General features: G+C 31.7%; 1 protein-coding gene across 3 annotated transcripts in view; it reads right to left on the bottom strand.

Moving 5' to 3' along the window:
* The window catches only part of kis (chromodomain helicase DNA binding protein kismet), a 149,091-nt gene that overhangs the window by 96,730 nt on the left and 34,549 nt on the right, over positions 1 to 17,812 (bottom strand). The window lies entirely within an intron of this gene.

The following is a 17,812-nucleotide window of genomic DNA, read 5'->3' as shown; positions in this document are numbered from 1 at the left end:
ATGGTGCGAAGATATTTTGAAAACTGCATAACAAAAGCGTCCCATATACACAACTTACGAGGACAATTTATAGAATTTAGTTTGTAATTAGAGTAGGCCTTTTATATCCCCAATATATAACGAGTTTGGTAAATGAACACAAGTGACAGTAAAACCATATATTTTTCAAAAGTAAGTCTAAGTTACAAGTTCTACTCTGCTAAAAAGGCTTTTAATCCATTACTAACTCAGACCACAGAGTAGCCAGTCAATTTTCTCCTATCTGTACTCGGTAACTCTTCTAACATATTTCACGAAAGACTAATCAGTACATTTATATTTTGTTTGAAAACATTTGAGTCATTAAAGTACAAATAATTTTAAATTGTGTTAATATTACATATTATTTTGCTTAGTGACCCAGGGTTTGATGTGTCCACAAGAGATGATCAAGTAACTCACTGTCTCCTTGCAGTGTGAGCCCCTAAAATCAAAATGGTATAGCCCTAAAAGTTAATTTTAAAAAAAAATTAACAATGCGCTACGTCTGAACGTTATATGGTAACTACCTCCTATTATATACGAATACACGAAAACGTACGGGGCGTTCATCGGGGTGTGTACAGGAGAAGGGGGGTTATAACTAAACCGGTGCCACATCACATCCAGTACAAACCTATCTCTGTGACCGTAACATGCATGTTGGTACGTACACAAAGACCAAAAACGTTCAATGTCCAATAAGAATAACAGTTTTAAGGAAGCGTATAATATTTCCTCCCTTTGGGATGACTGGCCACGTCATTACTTCGATTAATTTTATTATCTTTAAAGTTACGAAACGCAAGGGGAGAATTTAGTACAGTGTAGTGCCAAGTAGGATAGCACACAATCAGTTATATAGCGTGAGTCAATAAAACTTATTTATATTGTTACTGGTAAACTAAGTTTATTATTTATAGACTTGAAAAACTTTACCTTAAAATATTAATTATTTTTTTAAATTTGCAGAATACTGCTTTGTATTATCTCTTAACAACAAAAAGCGTTCAAGCTCAGGTAGAAAGAGCCTCGTGAAAAAAGGTTTTCCAAAAAAGACGCACAGAACGGTAGTTGTATCAAACATAATCCACTCCACCCTTAAATATTTTAACAAAGTTACATACAGATTATCACAAAAGCGTACTTGCATTAGACACCGACCTCATGTACTTCAAATTGTTTTCAGTTCTGCTTTATTCGCGATAAAAAAACATGTATTCCGGATAGTTTTTAGTTCTACGTCAATTTCACTGATTTACTTGGATCGGACATATCGATGTACTTAAAAGTTGTTCATGTTTTCCGTCCAGTCTTGTGAAAGAATTATTGAACAAAACTAAAAATTCGCATTAAGATACACATTTTTATATGCGCGTAGTCACAACTTGCACCTACAATGCATACGTGGTCAACAGGAGACACCTTTCGAAAACACCTTAAATAACTTTTGTCATTAATCTATTTATAGCTTTCAACCACAGAATACATTTTTGTGCTCATAATTCTAAGATCCAAGTCTTTCTGAAAAACGAAAATTCAGTAGATTATCATAAGACCTACCCTTCTGGAAATGGCAAAACCTGAAATAGTTGAGTGGCAACCCATAGTTAGCTACAGGTACGACACCACATAGGGTATTTTTAACTTGTATACTGAATTGGGTTCTTTAGTAACTTAATTTAAAAAGTGCCCGTTACGAAAAATGAATTACTGAATGAAATCTTCAATAATTCACCACAGTGGATAAATAAAAATATCCGTTCACAGAATCTCGCATGCAACCAAATACATATACTTGCTTTTTGCAGTTGCTCACTCTGTTATTTCGAGGTTTCCTGCAATTTCTTTTTATATCTTAAACGTTTATTTCGATATGGTACTTTTGTTTTTATGCAAGGAAATTTTATTTCAATCTGTCATTTACTTCTTTTTCATCTTATTCGTTATTTCTTTAAAAATAGTTTGTAAAAATACGTTTGTAAAAAAATTACAGAAAACTGTGAATTCGTCGTTTGTAGTGCGACGTGTCAAATAAGTTGTCGTTTGCAACAACACTGAATCAAACATTACACGTAATTCCTGCTAAATCTGGAAAACGAAATAAAAAATTTCTTCCACGAAAATACGTTATTGAAGTCTAACATGTAATCACCGTTCTGAAGGACACTACAAGGTTACAGAGCGTATTCGGATCAATAAGTAGTTTTGTTGCTTTTTTTCAAATTCACAACGCAATTATCTTTGCTCCCGATGCTACCATCGTGAGGAGAACGATGTATCGATTTATATTCGTAATAAAATCTAGTTCTTACTTTCCTATGAGATATCAAATCACATTCTCTGTCGTTTACTTGTTCCTCAATCGTTCCTCAATCCATATTGTGAAAGAGGATTAACTTCTATGTTACAAAATAAATACGGGCATTAAATAGTTCCACACAGCATTTCTATGAATCAGAAGAAAAGGAAGGACATTTTATACTAATTATGAAAGCATCTCGCCTCTACGAAATATCCGGTAATAAATGTTCGTGTTATATATCTTGCGTACAGTGGTTTAACCTTATCATACTAAAAGTTTCCGAATACATTAACAACTGTGTATTCAAAAACCTACGAAAAACTAAGACTAGTTACAATCATACAAATAAGTTACCAATGCTATTTTTAAACTATGTAAACAGCGCCAATCTGGATTTACATGAAAACAACCATTCCTAAGAGAATTAAAGGTAATCATAAGTTTGCTTTCCGTTTACGCTTTTCTACATATATATCTTTTACTTTATGGGAATGTTTATATTATCCTCCAGCGTAAATTATGTTACATTTAAAATAAATATATTGCGTAATTGAAAGCAAAACCATGTTACCAAAAAAATGCAATGTTTTTTTGTTTAGATAATTATGGTTGTTACAAGACAACGAAATATTCATGAAAACATCTATTTTACAAATATCCGAATAATAACATCCACAAGATAGAGGTAGTTGATGAATGGTTTTATTGATGAAATTTCCTTCATCCTGTGCACAACAAATCAAAAGTTCCTGTTAACTTTTAGTGCAAAAATTAGTTCTGCTAAATCCAGTTTTAAAACCCAATTTCTTCCCAAACCACTACAACTTGAGCAAACCACTACTGTGTAACCGAAATACTTAGAAAGTTACTCAGTGTTATCACTACGCAAGCGTTTGAAATACACAAGGTTAATTATAATAATTCTAAAAGATGGAATTAAAAGAAATACATGTCAACCACAATACTTCTGCCATATCCAATGCCAACGAAGCCTTTTCTTCAATAATAGGGCTCATCAGGCCAGCTGGGATACGACAATATTTGTCTAGGTGTTATTTACATTATCAAATGCCATGAACGACAACTGTTGGAGTGCGAGGGAGACTAATTAAATTGTAAATATTATCAATTTTTATTTAAGTAATTTACAAGTAACTTTGGGGGGAAGGGGGTTAATAACATCATATTATTTATTTCGCTTTCATTACCGGTTACTCATTATTTTATCTGAAATAACTTTAGTGCCATTCAGAAGAACCGGCAAACCAACACGCTATTCTACTTGTTCCCCGAAAGAGTTAACCACACACAGCAATCAACAGAAAATACATTGGCGTTCTTTTTACTTCCACAACACTGAAGATTGCATCTATGTTAATTTCCGTACGCTTATTGTGTTTCCACTGTCATCATTTACTCAGTTTTGGTAAGCCACACTTTACAAAGCAGGAATTGGAAATTAATAATGTACAAAAGTTACAAAACATCTTTTTTTTTTTAATTTTAGGGAAAGACAAAATGAAAGTGTAGCTGATGCCTACTTGGTTTACATAAACGTTCTAAAACATATTTTAAAAGTGTCTGAAATTTCAATGACAACTGTAAAAAGGTTTGATTATGAAAACGAAAAACTTAAGAGGTCTTCGAAAACAAATGAGCTTATGAGAATACTTCACAAATAAATTTTGAAAAATTCATATGAAAATTATGGTGACCTTGTTAAAATGGTCATAGCCTCTTAGAGATAGCTTAGTTTAAAGGGAGTGAGAAACCACTTAAATCTTAAACTTTATTATAATTTTAAGAAAAACTAGGTGAGTACTCAGAGTGTATATCCTCCCTATGCAACACTGATCACATTCGACTCTTAAAAAGTAAAATGTTTCTCTTCATCCATTATTATCAACTGACCCACAGTGGGAAATAATACTCTACATATAGCTGCCATATTTTGTCAAAATCCTATCATTTTTGGCGAGTTACTGAAAAGTAGCAAAAAAAATTAGTCACAATGTTAAATTTTATTTTTCATGACCTTGACCTTCCAAAAACTAAATATTTCTGTTGGATAATAGTTCAAATACATAACAAATTTTGTGGAAATCCATTCAGCCATTTTTGAAAAATCTTGCCAACAACAAACACACAGAGGTGAAAACATTACCTCAGTCACCTTTAGTGGCAGAGGAAATAAATATTTTGGTGAAAATATAAGTTATGTAGTCAGAAAATTATCAGTTTGATTTAATTCATGTTCACTACATTATACAGTATACACTTACTGTGTTTATAAAACTTGTTACAAAATCTGTTTAAAGATATAGAATTCTAATGTTACAAAGATAAGTCAATTTTGATATTTTTTGCACAATTAAAAAGTCCAACATCCACAAATTGTTTACTTCTGACAAAGGTAATAAGAGCCCAAAATAGAAGCAAGGCATATTTGTAATACATTTCTGAGAACAAAACAAAATGTCTTCAACAACAAAAAAAAAAGTGCAAGATAAATGGGGTTTTCTGGTATCATCAAAACATTTTAAATATTTTGAAATTTTTAACTTTCCTATGAGTTAACATAGGAATATTTGTTACATTTTGCCAAATGTTGGTTATTTGTCTGCTGATGTCGGGAATATATGGTATGCAGCAGTATATGGTTTCGTGATTTTTTGATTCGTGAGATATATTTACTTTTGTTGGTTGATTTTGCTTTCTGTCTAGGTGTGTGCGTACAATGTTTACTACGGCTTGTAGAGGAAACTTATTGATGTTGATGAAGTATTGTTTTATTTTATCTAATTCGTCATTAATTTTACCCGGTGAGCATAGTTTTATGGTTGTGTTTATTTGGTTTCTTAGTATGTTGAGTTTTTGTTTTGTTTTATGTGCTGAGTCCCAAGGAATGTATAGTCCAGTATGGGTAATTTTTCGGTGGATTTCTGTTTTGAATTGTGTGTCAGTTCTTGTAATTTTGAGGTTAAGAAATGATATTTGATTGCTTTCTTCCTGTTCACATGTGAAGTTGATGTTTGGATGTATAGTGTTAATGTGATTGAAAAAATTAAGTGTGTGTTCTGTAGATCTGAATTCCACAACCGTGTCATCTATATATCTGTACCAGTATAGTGGTGGATGTAATGCTGTGTTAATTGCTTGTGTTTCAACTTGTGTCATAAAAATATTGGCTAGAACTGGTGACACTGGGTTGCCCATGCTTAGGCCATTTGTTTGTATCTAGTTGTGGTTGTTGAACATGAAGTTTGTCTTTATCGTGGTGAATTATATGAGGATTGCTAATTGGTTGCTGGGAATGTCTATAGTTGGGTTAGGGTCTTGGACATAGAGTTCTAAGGCTATCTTGCAGGCTTCAGTGGTTGGAACTTCTGTAAAGAGGGATATAACATAGAAACTGGCCATTAAGGCTTTATGATTAAGGTGATTTAGATTAGACTTGAAATTAAGAGAGTCTCTGATGAATGAGCTGGCTGATGTTACATATTTGGAGAATGCCCATGCTATGTATTTACCAAGATTGTAATTAAACGATTCACATGTGGACATTATTGGTCATAATGGACAATCTGGTTTATGAGGTTTAGAGATGCCGTATATTTGTGGTGTGCGTGAGTCGGTTTTACGTAGGTAGGAATAAAGTGTTTGTGAAATTACATTTTTTTTTTTTTTCATTTTTAGTAGTAATTTGTTTAGTTGTGTCTCGTGTGTCTTTGTTGGATTTGTGTGTATTGGTTAAAATTTGTTCGTGTCTGATAGGATGTTCTTCATTTTTTGGATGTATTCATTCATGTTCATTATGACTATAGCATTACCTTTATCTGCTTTTAGAATTTTTATTTTTTTGTCTTGTTTTATGTTTTTAACGGAATTAATGTCTCTTTTTGTAAGATTTTCTTACATAAACATGCCTGCCAAAACAATTTCAACAAAATAAATAACCTAAATAATCAATGTACCAAGGAGTTACAGCATTTATTCAACTGAGATGTGTACACCAGTTTTTTAATTATCAAAACATTATACAGCAGACATTTCTAGAAAGTACCGTGTTAATCTTATAATCTTAGAATTATTATCTACTGTAAGGTGGTATAGTGAGTTTAGGAGCTTTTGATCAAACCTGAATCCACACAACTGACAGGAGTTTAATGTTTAGTTGTAAATAAAAATTATTCCTGGAAGGATAAAGTACTTGTATAGTGATTTTTGTGTTTATACTTATTTTTTCTGCACCTTTTAACACTGTCAATCCTACATCATGCTTAATTTTTTGCAAATTACAGGTTGTAATGGATTCACCCAGCTTAGAACCACAAAAAATATCCTTGACAGTAATCATACTATAAATTTTGATAATGTATGCACATATTTACAAAACGTTGCAGGTTATTAGTAAACATTACAAGACTTTCATACACAAAATATCAGATTTTTGAATTAAGTATTAAACCTTATAATTATCACTTCTGGTCATGACCTTTGTACTTGGTTGCTCTTTGCTGTAGGTTACCAAACCTTAAGAAATTTTGAACCAAAAAAGCATAAATTGCTATATTAATACTACTGCAAAAGTTTGTCTTGAAAGAGAGACACTGCAGTTATATTTGAAAATAGCTCAGAACATCAATAGAGAGATATTCTGAGCTCTCGAATGATTATTCAAATGTCATATATAGAAGTGTATAAAAAGAAAACCATTTCCAAAAATGGAAAGAGGTGAGTGGGGTTACTTTGGTTCAGAAAATGAGCAATATCTCACCAAATAAAAAATATAGGAAGATCTTATTTTATAGTGTAACTTTACAATATCAGTAATTTGAGTTCCTAATTCATACAAAACTATAAACTTCATATTCTAAAATAACAAATATCAAAATCTGAACTACTGCTCCTGCATTCAATGTACCATGCAACACACGAAAAATCTATGCTTAAGTGTGCTTTTTCAAGTAAGAAATTATATAATGTATAATTGGAAAATTTTAATTATAATCTATAGTTTGATACCAAACTTAATAACAAATTCAAAAATTATAGTTCAATAAAATTTTGAATGCAAGTCAACAAATGAAATGGGATGGTCTTTGACCCATGGCCCAGATGGAAAAGGTTAACAATGATGTGTTAGGCATTCCAGATTCAGCACAGCTAATTCACACATGATTAAATGTTATCATATCTGCACAGATTACTTAATACAAAATTCACCAGCAAAACAGTGCTAACACAATCCATTTCCATCAGCTAAATACATACCCTTATTAACACTTTTCAATATAAATAACAATACATCTCAAGGATGCCCCTCAAAATTACCACTATGCACACAGAATGCAAACACAGAGTATCTTAACTGTAGAACTTACAAACAATACTATAGGTTCTAAAATTCCACCATACCATTAAAAGCTTCTAAATTCATGTGGTAATTAACTAAAAGGAAAAAGTTTCTTTTTACCCCAAAAGAAAACAAAAGTGAATTAATTGTGCTCTGACTCAAAAATAAAATTTTTTCCTAATGTGCATGTCAGATTCTGATGACACATGCACAGATTCTAAACCAAGATTACATAGAAAATGTGATGTAAGACATTGTATCTCTTAATTCTGCTGATCTAAGATAATTTTTTGAAAGAAAAAACTGTTCTATCCAGACAAGCACACTGGATATTTTCATATTTTTTACCCCATTGTTTAACCCTTTGAGTTTTGTTGTGTTTTATTTACATGCAAATGAGCATATATAGGTTTTTATAGGAAGGAGCAAAAACAGCTGAAAAATCCAACTTTACCACCTTAGGAACAGCAAGAATTAACTTATATATCCAAGGATAGCCAACCTTCAAGATATTAAGTTCATGACACAAAACATTTTATTATCAGCAAGAGGACTCCAATTAATAACATAATGCATTATAATCTTAAGAAACCTTTACTCATTATCATTTGATTTTTATCTATATTTTTAAGTAGGCAGCTTGCTTTTACTGGAGTTAATATTAATTTACATTAATTCTTTTAGTATTTAACATTTTGATTAAATAAAATTTACCATAATTCTAACACATTACTGTCCCCAAATTGCACTGTCTTCTAATAAATTAACTTTTTTTTATTGTTCAAATTCATAATGTTTTCTTACTTTTCACTGGTATTATCTTCATTTACACATTTAAATAGGGCATTTTTTGAAAATTGTGCATGTTGAAATTGCAAGTGCTTTGTTTATAAGCAATGTGAAACTGAATATAAAATTTAGAATTCAAAACATTGTTTTAGCCTACAGTACATTTTAATATTTTTACATTATATCTATTTCGAAATGTGGAGAAATATTTAACTGACAGATTGATTTACCCTTTGACAATTTTTCCGTTTTTATACAGGAAGACAACTATCATAGCAGTAATACTCAACCACAAATTGTTTACAAATTATAGAATGGTGCTTAACTTGCTTTTAGTTCACAATGTTTCTAGTATCAAGTGAATTTTAGAGTAACAATCAATTATATCAAAAACATTTATAGCTATCAATTTGGCATACTTACAATTATGTACACATTTCAGTTCAACAAAATGTTTTAGTCTATCTTTTTTACTTTTAAATTAAATTCAACTTTTCTCATGTTAGTGTTTGAAAATATACTAATATCTTATGAGAGGTATATTAATAAGATACCATTATAATTACCAAGTTTTATTTTATAAAATAAAATTCAAATTATAATTTCTATGTTGTTTGACTTTAAAAGTTGGTTGCTTGAAGAATATCAAAAACAGTAGGTTTTTACCTTGGCTAACTGCTTGTTGGCTAATAAATAAAATCATTCATGATTATTCATTTCCCTTGGTTAGTTACAAAACATCAAGTAACTGCACAGTTATAGATACAAAACTTAATTCCCCACAACACATAAAACAATACTGAATTGTATGAAATAAGACAGTATGAAAGCATGTACAACATGTAACTCGAAGGCAATGCTGTAAAAATATGCATTTAGACCAAGCTTTTTTATTTTTAAATCAACTACTAGAGTTGTACAGTTAACAACCTCATCACTAATTTAAATTGAAATATAATTCTTTTTACTTGTTTGTAATATTAATCAGTATTAAGTTTTTTGCAGTTATATTTTTAAGACACACTCATCCAATTAACAGTAAAGAAACTCATCAACACATTTACCTCCTCTAGTTACAATTATTCTTTATTGTGAAATGGATTTTAAATGATTTTTGTGCAAGATATGAAAGTTATCTTAAGGCTGAAATGAAAAAAAAAAGTTTGAATGTGACTCTGCAGGGTTTTTAGCAATTTCTTGAAATATTAGAAGTATTAAAAACCAACTGATACTTATAAAGAAACAGAGAACATTTCTTAAAATCTGAATTTGAAAAACAGCTGTTGAAATTTCATCTACTATTCAAAAATTTGAAATTGGCAGAAGAATTACAGATTTTTTTTCATACCTCAATATTTTGCTACAAAGATTACAAAAATACAGGAAGTCTGTATAAAATAGGGAAAAAAATACAAATTCCCATAAAAAGTATACAATTATGTTCCCTGTGAATTTTGCATTGTACAGTGAATAGTCACTCCACAACAGCAGATAAAGTGTACATGTAAAGATCCTGTTTTAAATAAAATATTGCAGACAATTACTAAGTTCCACGATTCATACAGCAAGTAAATCTCATTAAAATAAATGAAAGTGGGCCAAGCTTGCTCTTATTAAAGTTTCCTGTCTTGTCCGACTCTTAGGAGGGCTTTGTTCAAGGGAGTGATGTAATGGACTCGTACCTCTAAGGATTATTATACTAAAATTTTCTATTCATAACCTAAACACGTGTTGTTTTCATGTGATCATATTGTTATCTGTTTATTATATGTATGGTAAATATAGAAAAGAACCATATGAACTGATTTTGAAACTTTTTTTTTTTTACTTTAACTTTTGTGTATACACTACAACTTTTGATATAGTATATGTATCTTCACAAAATTTGGTAGACTTTTAGTAAAGATTACAAAATTTTGTACACAAAAAATTAGATTCTTTAATGAAATATTTTTACTAAAGATTTGTTTGTGAAAACATTGAGTCTTTCATAACTTGTCCAAGTGCAAAGTGATTTCATGTTATGATTTAAAAAATGCTTTGTCCCAAAAATCTCAAATATTATTTGTATAATCTCTAAAATCTCCCAAATATGTTTTGAATATTTGTTTTCAGTAAGATTTCATATTTTGTTATTTTCTGTACTGTTTATATCTGCCTTGATACATCTTCCACCTAATTTCAGAATTAAACATGATTTGCACAGGTGTATGACAATATCATCCTGTGGCATAAGCCTCCATCAATAGAACAATAACACAATTTCCATGAACAATACCTCCCACTTATGCATGTACACTAGTGGCAACTTCATTCTCTGACAACATAAGACAAAAAAAAGTGAGAAAAACAGGTGGGAATGTGTATGGAAGTAAGGAGTTATTGGAAATACATTTTCAGATCAGGAAAATGTCAATTTTCAAAACAGTAATTCATCCCTCAAACAAACTCATATAAAATTCCATGTTAAATTAGTAAAAAAGCTGGGGCAAAATTTTATCATTAAGAATTCCATTTACAAAGTGCCTGATAAAAAAGCCCATTGAGTGCAACATCTAATGCCAGAGGCCCCAAAAGGATACTCCATCTCATCTTAACCAGGGTATATTCTTTGCCAGGAAAGTAAGGGAAGAAGAGGCAAAGAAATCTAATATGTTGGTATTTATTCCTTTTTTGTTAGCCCTTAGCAGAACTGTCAACTGAAACATTTTTTATAAATGATGTTTGGTGATGAACTTAACAGTTCATCTAAAAATGCCCTTCTCAGTTTCTGCAATCATCTGTATACCAATGAATAATACAACCACAAATTAAAGAAATGGCTGATTGGTCATCATTATATTAAACTTGCACCTCATGAATTGATGTATGTTTTCTCTTACAAATACTGTTTCTATTAACAGCTACGATCCTTAAAACTCTGTTATACAAGTTTCAGAAATGTTTATACGTGACAACGCTTCTTCCCAAGGGGCCTCAGTGACACAGTTGCATGTCTACGAACTTACAACACTATAAACTGGGTTTCAATATCTATGATAGGCAGAACACAGACACCACATTGTGCTTCTTTGTGCTTAACCTTAAACAAAGAAATCTTCATGAGGTAAGATATATTCTGTGAAATTCTTATTTTAACACATTTGGTTTTTGATCATTAGTAGACCCCATTCCTTTATGTCTAGGTTTTATAAGACTTCAACCTTAAGTCTTTCCATTCTTCAATGTTGTAATAAATATGTAAACATTCCTCAGATGATTATGTATCACCTTAAAGGAAATTAACAGCACTTGAATTGTGTACATTTTGCTTGTGGTTCATCTGTACTAATGTATTAAAAATATAGATTATTAATTGATGCATTTACTAAGCAATAATAAGCCATAGTTGGTGGACATATTTTAAGGCACGAGTTTCTCTTCACTGACACATAGTATAATAAGTCCAGTTCCTGAATGAATTCTGCTAGCAGGTATAGTTGTAGTAGTGTTTTGATATAGTCTGTAATTTACTTCTGCTGACAGAGGTAATTCAGCAAATTTGATGCAGTCTCTAACAAATTCTAGTGATAGGAATAATAGTTAGGACAGCTTCTGTCCACTTTTAACAGAGATAATAGGATATATATTCCATAACTGACTTCAGCAAAGAAAATTACTATACTAAAATCCCAGTCAGTTATAGATAAAAGGGAAAGGGTTGGTGGAGAAGGAAAATTCAGAATAATATGAAGAAGACAGGGAAAGAAAACATCCTTCAGTAATGGAAAAGGTGAAATATTGTGAATAGCATTGTCTAGTAATCAGCAATGGTAGAAAACAAACTATGGTCATATAACCAGGTAGAGAAGACAGAAACATGGTTTACAGTTGCAGGTAGAAGAACGGCAGATGGGCCTGCTATGATACACATACACTTACATTGATAAGCCAACAAAGTAAGAGGGTGACAGGACTAAAAGAAGAAAAAAGACAATACACTAAGAAAGTCAAGCTCAACTAGCAATGGACTTGATAAATTCCATCCATAAATGTGAAGAATAATAAACATTGATGAAACATAACGTGTGAGGCTGAAAGAAAGGAAGATGTTGGGCAGAGAAACAGTGGTTCTGGTTGCCAAGCAAAGAAGCAGAGAAAGTCAAGGTTGAGCTGGCTAAAGAGTTGTCACCAAGATCTGACAAAGGGGTTTTGTTGATGAAGGGAAGGACACAAAGTATAAAAGATGAAGAGGATATTTATATAAAACATGTTTCCATAAATACTTTCATATCAAGGAGCATTCCAAAAACTCAGAAGCCAGGTATGTTGAACTTAATTTCACTGCTGTTTGTATCAGAAAATAGGAGCTACACTACTGCCTTGATTATCTGCACTTCCATTATTCAATTTTTCTTCCCCAAAACTTTCTCAAAATAATTGTGCCTTTACAATTCTAATCAATAATTTACATGCTATGGAGAAATCATTATTCAGAAATTAATATTGGTTGCAAAAGTTCATGTGTATGATATCCACGGTTTCACACGTTAGATCTGAAGTGCATTCAAATCTGAAGTTAGTTGGTTCAAGCCTTGCTTAGTTTTTTTTATTTTTAACTGTTAAGACAGGAATACAAAATATTTGTCCTTTGGTTAACTTTATTTGATTATTAATTAAAAGCAAAGAATACAAAAACACACATTAAGATTTCTTAAATATTTCACTCTACTTGTCATCCACTGTTCTTTACTACATGGCAAGCAGGCATCTTTTAACCACAGATGCATATTTAGGTTGTGTTGGAGTATTGCTTAGTTATGCATCATCCATTTCCATACAGATAACTGGTATCTTCAATCTGTTTTACAAAGGCTTTTTCATAATTCCCAAGCACAGACTTCCACTAATATTTTATTTATTTCTCAAAGACATTGATAGTGTGCAGATGTATTTCATGTCAACAGCACAAAAAGTGCTAAAAAATAGGAGCTATTTACACCTATGTTAGTGATTAAATTCAACTAGAAATGGGCAATCAAAAGGGAAGTATGTACAAGAAAAAAATGGAATTGTGTAACTCATGAAATGTAGACACAGATATGATAGACTGACCAAATTCTTGGCTTTTACTGTTATGATGATGACAACTTTAATAATTTTTCATCACAACGTGATTAAGATGGGAGTTAAAATATTATACTTTAAAACAAGGAACTTAAACACATTCAAATTAGATTAAATAATGGGCTAGCAAATGAGACACTAATGCCTGAATTATCTGTTGTTCCTATTATCCTTGATATTTTGCTTTCCCCAGACCACTGCAGATAATTGAGGCACAAATGTATATATTTATTTACTTTCATAACAATAGCTTCATGCTAAAGATCATATGACATCAATAGCCACTTAACAGTATTGCTTGAACTAACTGCACTTGGCCCCATCTACGACTAACCATGCACACTAATTGACTAAACTGAAAGAAACAAAAAAAAAACTAAAGAACAATGATGCAAAATTAATAATGTTGTGCAGCCACAGTACTTCATTCCTTAAAAAAAAAAAGTGCTGAAATCTACCATTAAAATCCTAGAAATTAAGTTCAACTTTGGGATAATAATGCAAAAATAGTTACAGACTTTCAAGAGTTCAGAAATGTTCTAGGTTCAAGTTCCATTCAACAAACCCCTCTTCTGATTTTTTTATTTCTAATAAAAATTCTTATTTAATGCAGTTATGTGCACACATACTTTGAACAATTCACCTCCAAGGTGACTTTTATATGAAGTTTAAAAATACAAATTATCTTACATTTTCACATTTCATTTGCATGATCGTTAGAACCTAATAAATGAATACCAAAATTTTTAGATAAATATTTTTATTTTCCATTTTCTCTGCTATTTCTATTATCATCAACATACATGGATTGAAATGCTTAAAATTAACAAACAGAAATATGCACATACCTTAACTCTTTGTAAAATCTATTAGAATAAACATATTTTTCTCATGTGTAATTTCAAGACTTAATCTTTTCATTTGGACTCTATCTTCAGTAACACAATGCCAATTGTGTAGATGTACATTTCAGTATTCTCTGGATGAATGCTGTCAAAACAAGTGACAAATTCTGTCACTACTGATTGATGCTATGCCCACCTTCAATAGATTTTTGCAAGATTTATAAGCCAACATACAATCATTAGAAAGTGCTAATTTTTAACTATAATCCAACCACAGCTATTCTGAAATTGGTATGCAATTTGATCAAGAGGTACACATAACTGGCTGTAGTATCTTTGACTACAGAATAATAGACATAACTAAGAGGTTTAAACGTTTTTTTTTTAATATACATCATATTGTATCAGTCCGCAAGACTGACAATAATACATGAAAAATCCTACTGAAATGTTGTACTCTTCACCAAAGATACGGTTATATGCTTCTATGGTACCAATGACGTGTTAAAATGAATTACAAATGGCAAAAGACAAGAAAACATTAAAAATTAACTAAATATGAAACGGGAAAAAACCCGAACTTACAAATATAACCAAAAGAATTTTGATATTCCACAAACATTTAAAAGGTATTTCTTTTGTCCTAACTTTAACTATTTCATTTATTCATTATATGTTGAGGATATAGAGCTAGAGTTATGGATATGGCAGGGAAAATAGAAAATAAAACATTTATCTTGAAAACTTCTGATATTTATTGAAGAGGTTCTGCAGGTTATGTAATAGAAATATGATACTATAAGATAAAGAAAAGTATTTTTATAATCAAAATAATGAAAATCACCTTGCATTTTATCAAACTCTGGGTAGTTTTAATGCAAATAACTTATAAATAAAGAACACTTTTATTAGAAAAAAATATTAAAATAATGCTATTCTTTGTGTACAAGATATTTAGAAATCTAAGTGAAATTTTACCATATTGTGTGATGATTGCTCATAATTAATGCATGCAATTTCCCATAACTGTCTCCCAAATCAAGCATATGTGTTTCATGTCCAACCAATACATCAAAGGGTTAATGTATGATGTATGAAACAAGCCTGGAATTGTCTGATGCATTTTTACTAAACAATCCATCAGAAAAAGTAGATAATGAGAGCATGCCCAATAGAGAGTAAATAGTCTGAGTATACTGATGTGAAGTGAGTACTCATCCAGTGTCCAAATGCTAAAAGTCATGTTGTCATTCAGAGAGGGATACACTGGTGAGTAAGTAAAAGTTCAGTAAGAAGGGAAGCAAGCATTTTCTGAGGAGTTTGTTGTAATGGTCCAGCCACCCAGACAGTTACTCAAGTAAAAAAGAAGGCAGCTGAAGAAAGTAAACCCTCCATTGGTCTTACAATATCCACTGGAGAAGGCACAGGTGTGCAAGACCTAAAGGAAAGAGTGATTCCAGAGATGCTAGAGTCCACAAAAGGGAAAGAACTTTTCATGCAGGACAAAAAGGAGGAATGCAAATCTTGATGATTAGACACTTTATAACAAAGGAGGCTGAACTTGGCTAAAGTGAAAGTTGAAACTTCCCAGATGTGCAAAGTATTTGATAGGTTTAAGCAAGAATTTGAGTACTTTCACAAGATACCCCAAAAAAGTAGTCTCCTTAATGAGTGAAGTATGAAGGGAATCTTCCTCCTAAGAATGAGCAAAGAGAAGTTTGTTTTTAACAGTTAAACTGTGTACGTAGTCTCATGATGCACTTGAACACACAATGGGCCAACATAATGCTGAAAGGATAAAGATAAAATTGGAAGAAATTATTCTAATGGACAAAGTGCTGAAAACATCTTGATGGGGCATTCAGGATAGGAAGTAATGCATCCAAAATGTTGACCTTAATCCTCCACAAGCTGAGTGAAAACGACTAACGAAGAGAAAAGAAGTTTTCCACATAAAAGTGTGGAACAATCAGAAAGCAAATAAGAGAGGTATATTACCAGATGCTAATCCCTCTTTTTGAGGACCACAAAGGGATGCAAGTAGAAACTTAGAAAAGGTTTGTATACTCTTTAAATGGCATGCTTGATCAAAAAATTAACACTATCTCCTCAAGACTGGAGGGAGAAATTGAACTGTGAAAGTAAGAGACATGGGAAAATGGTTCATGAGTGAGAACTTGGCAGAAAAATTGTTTACCAACCACAATGAACAAACCCTGGCAAGTATCAAACTGGCAATGGCAAGTTGTATTGCTAATGTGACAGCTAAAAGAGAGGGGAGAGGTAGAGAAGGAAGGCTTAGAATGTGAAATGGAAAGGTGAATGGTAAAGGGATCAAGTTGAAAAAGGGGGTAGGAGAATAAGGCCTTGAAAAGCAAGATACCAATGAAGATAGCAAGGACAGGTACTGCTGCTTCAGTCCATGATTCTAAAGAGTTAAGAATGCCACCAAAGATGTCTGGATGAAGAAAGGGAACATGAAGATCAGAGAGAAAGGAAGGAGGTAGGCAAAAATGAGTGGAAAGGTTATCATTATGTTACAAGTTCCAACAGCAAAGAAAATAAGTAGTGATAGAACAGAAGCATTTGTATGAGCTATAGCAGTAAGTAGAAGGGAACAAATTTCCTCTGAAAATTTATCTGAATCACGATAAATCACCTCAAATATAAGATGCAAAGAGTAAGGGTAATGAAAAAGGGAAATAAAAAAAAAAACAACTAATGAAGACTGGAACATTGAGGACTAAAGAGTAAAACAGATTTAAAGGAGTCCACTCCACAAACAGGTAAGAGAAATTTCAAAAAGACCAAAGACTTGGAATCAATAAAGGGAAAATTAGAATGGTTATAAGCCAAGACATGAGAAAGCAAGGCATAAGATTACAGGTAAGAAGCTGTTTCAGGAAAAAAGTCAGGGTGAAAAACTGATATCAAATGAAGGATGAAAACAAAACAATCATGAAAGTTAGAGCAGTGAAGCACAGAATGTGAAGCATTACAAAACATGAGCAAAATCTAAATCATTAAACATACTTTATATATTAATTCTTGAAACAATGTGAAAGATTGAAAGTTTTCCTCATCCAGCAGCAAGATACAGAAAGAAAACTCAAGGAGGGTACAGGTTATCAAGTGTTTTCTTCAGGTTTGATATCAAATTGAGGAGATAGAACTCCAGAAAAATGAACACAAACAGAAGAATCTGCATGTATAATGGACCCTACAGCCCACTGTATTGTTGTCCTCAGCTGTCCGTCCACCAGAAGCCATTCTTGAAACAGATCCCAAATGTGAAATGTCTTCCTCACACTGGAGTAAGCAGCAGTCACTTGCAAAGTGAAGGAATGAGAACAATGTCCAAGGTATAAAGAAAATCAAAGTTTCATTGACTAG

The sequence above is a fragment of the Tachypleus tridentatus genome, chromosome 1, assembly GCF_004210375.1.
Source record: "Tachypleus tridentatus isolate NWPU-2018 chromosome 1, ASM421037v1, whole genome shotgun sequence".
NCBI classification, from domain to species: Eukaryota; Metazoa; Arthropoda; class Merostomata; order Xiphosura; family Limulidae; genus Tachypleus; species Tachypleus tridentatus.
The sequence above is the reverse complement of the archived record's forward strand: the minus strand, read 5'-3'. Positions and strand labels throughout refer to the sequence as shown.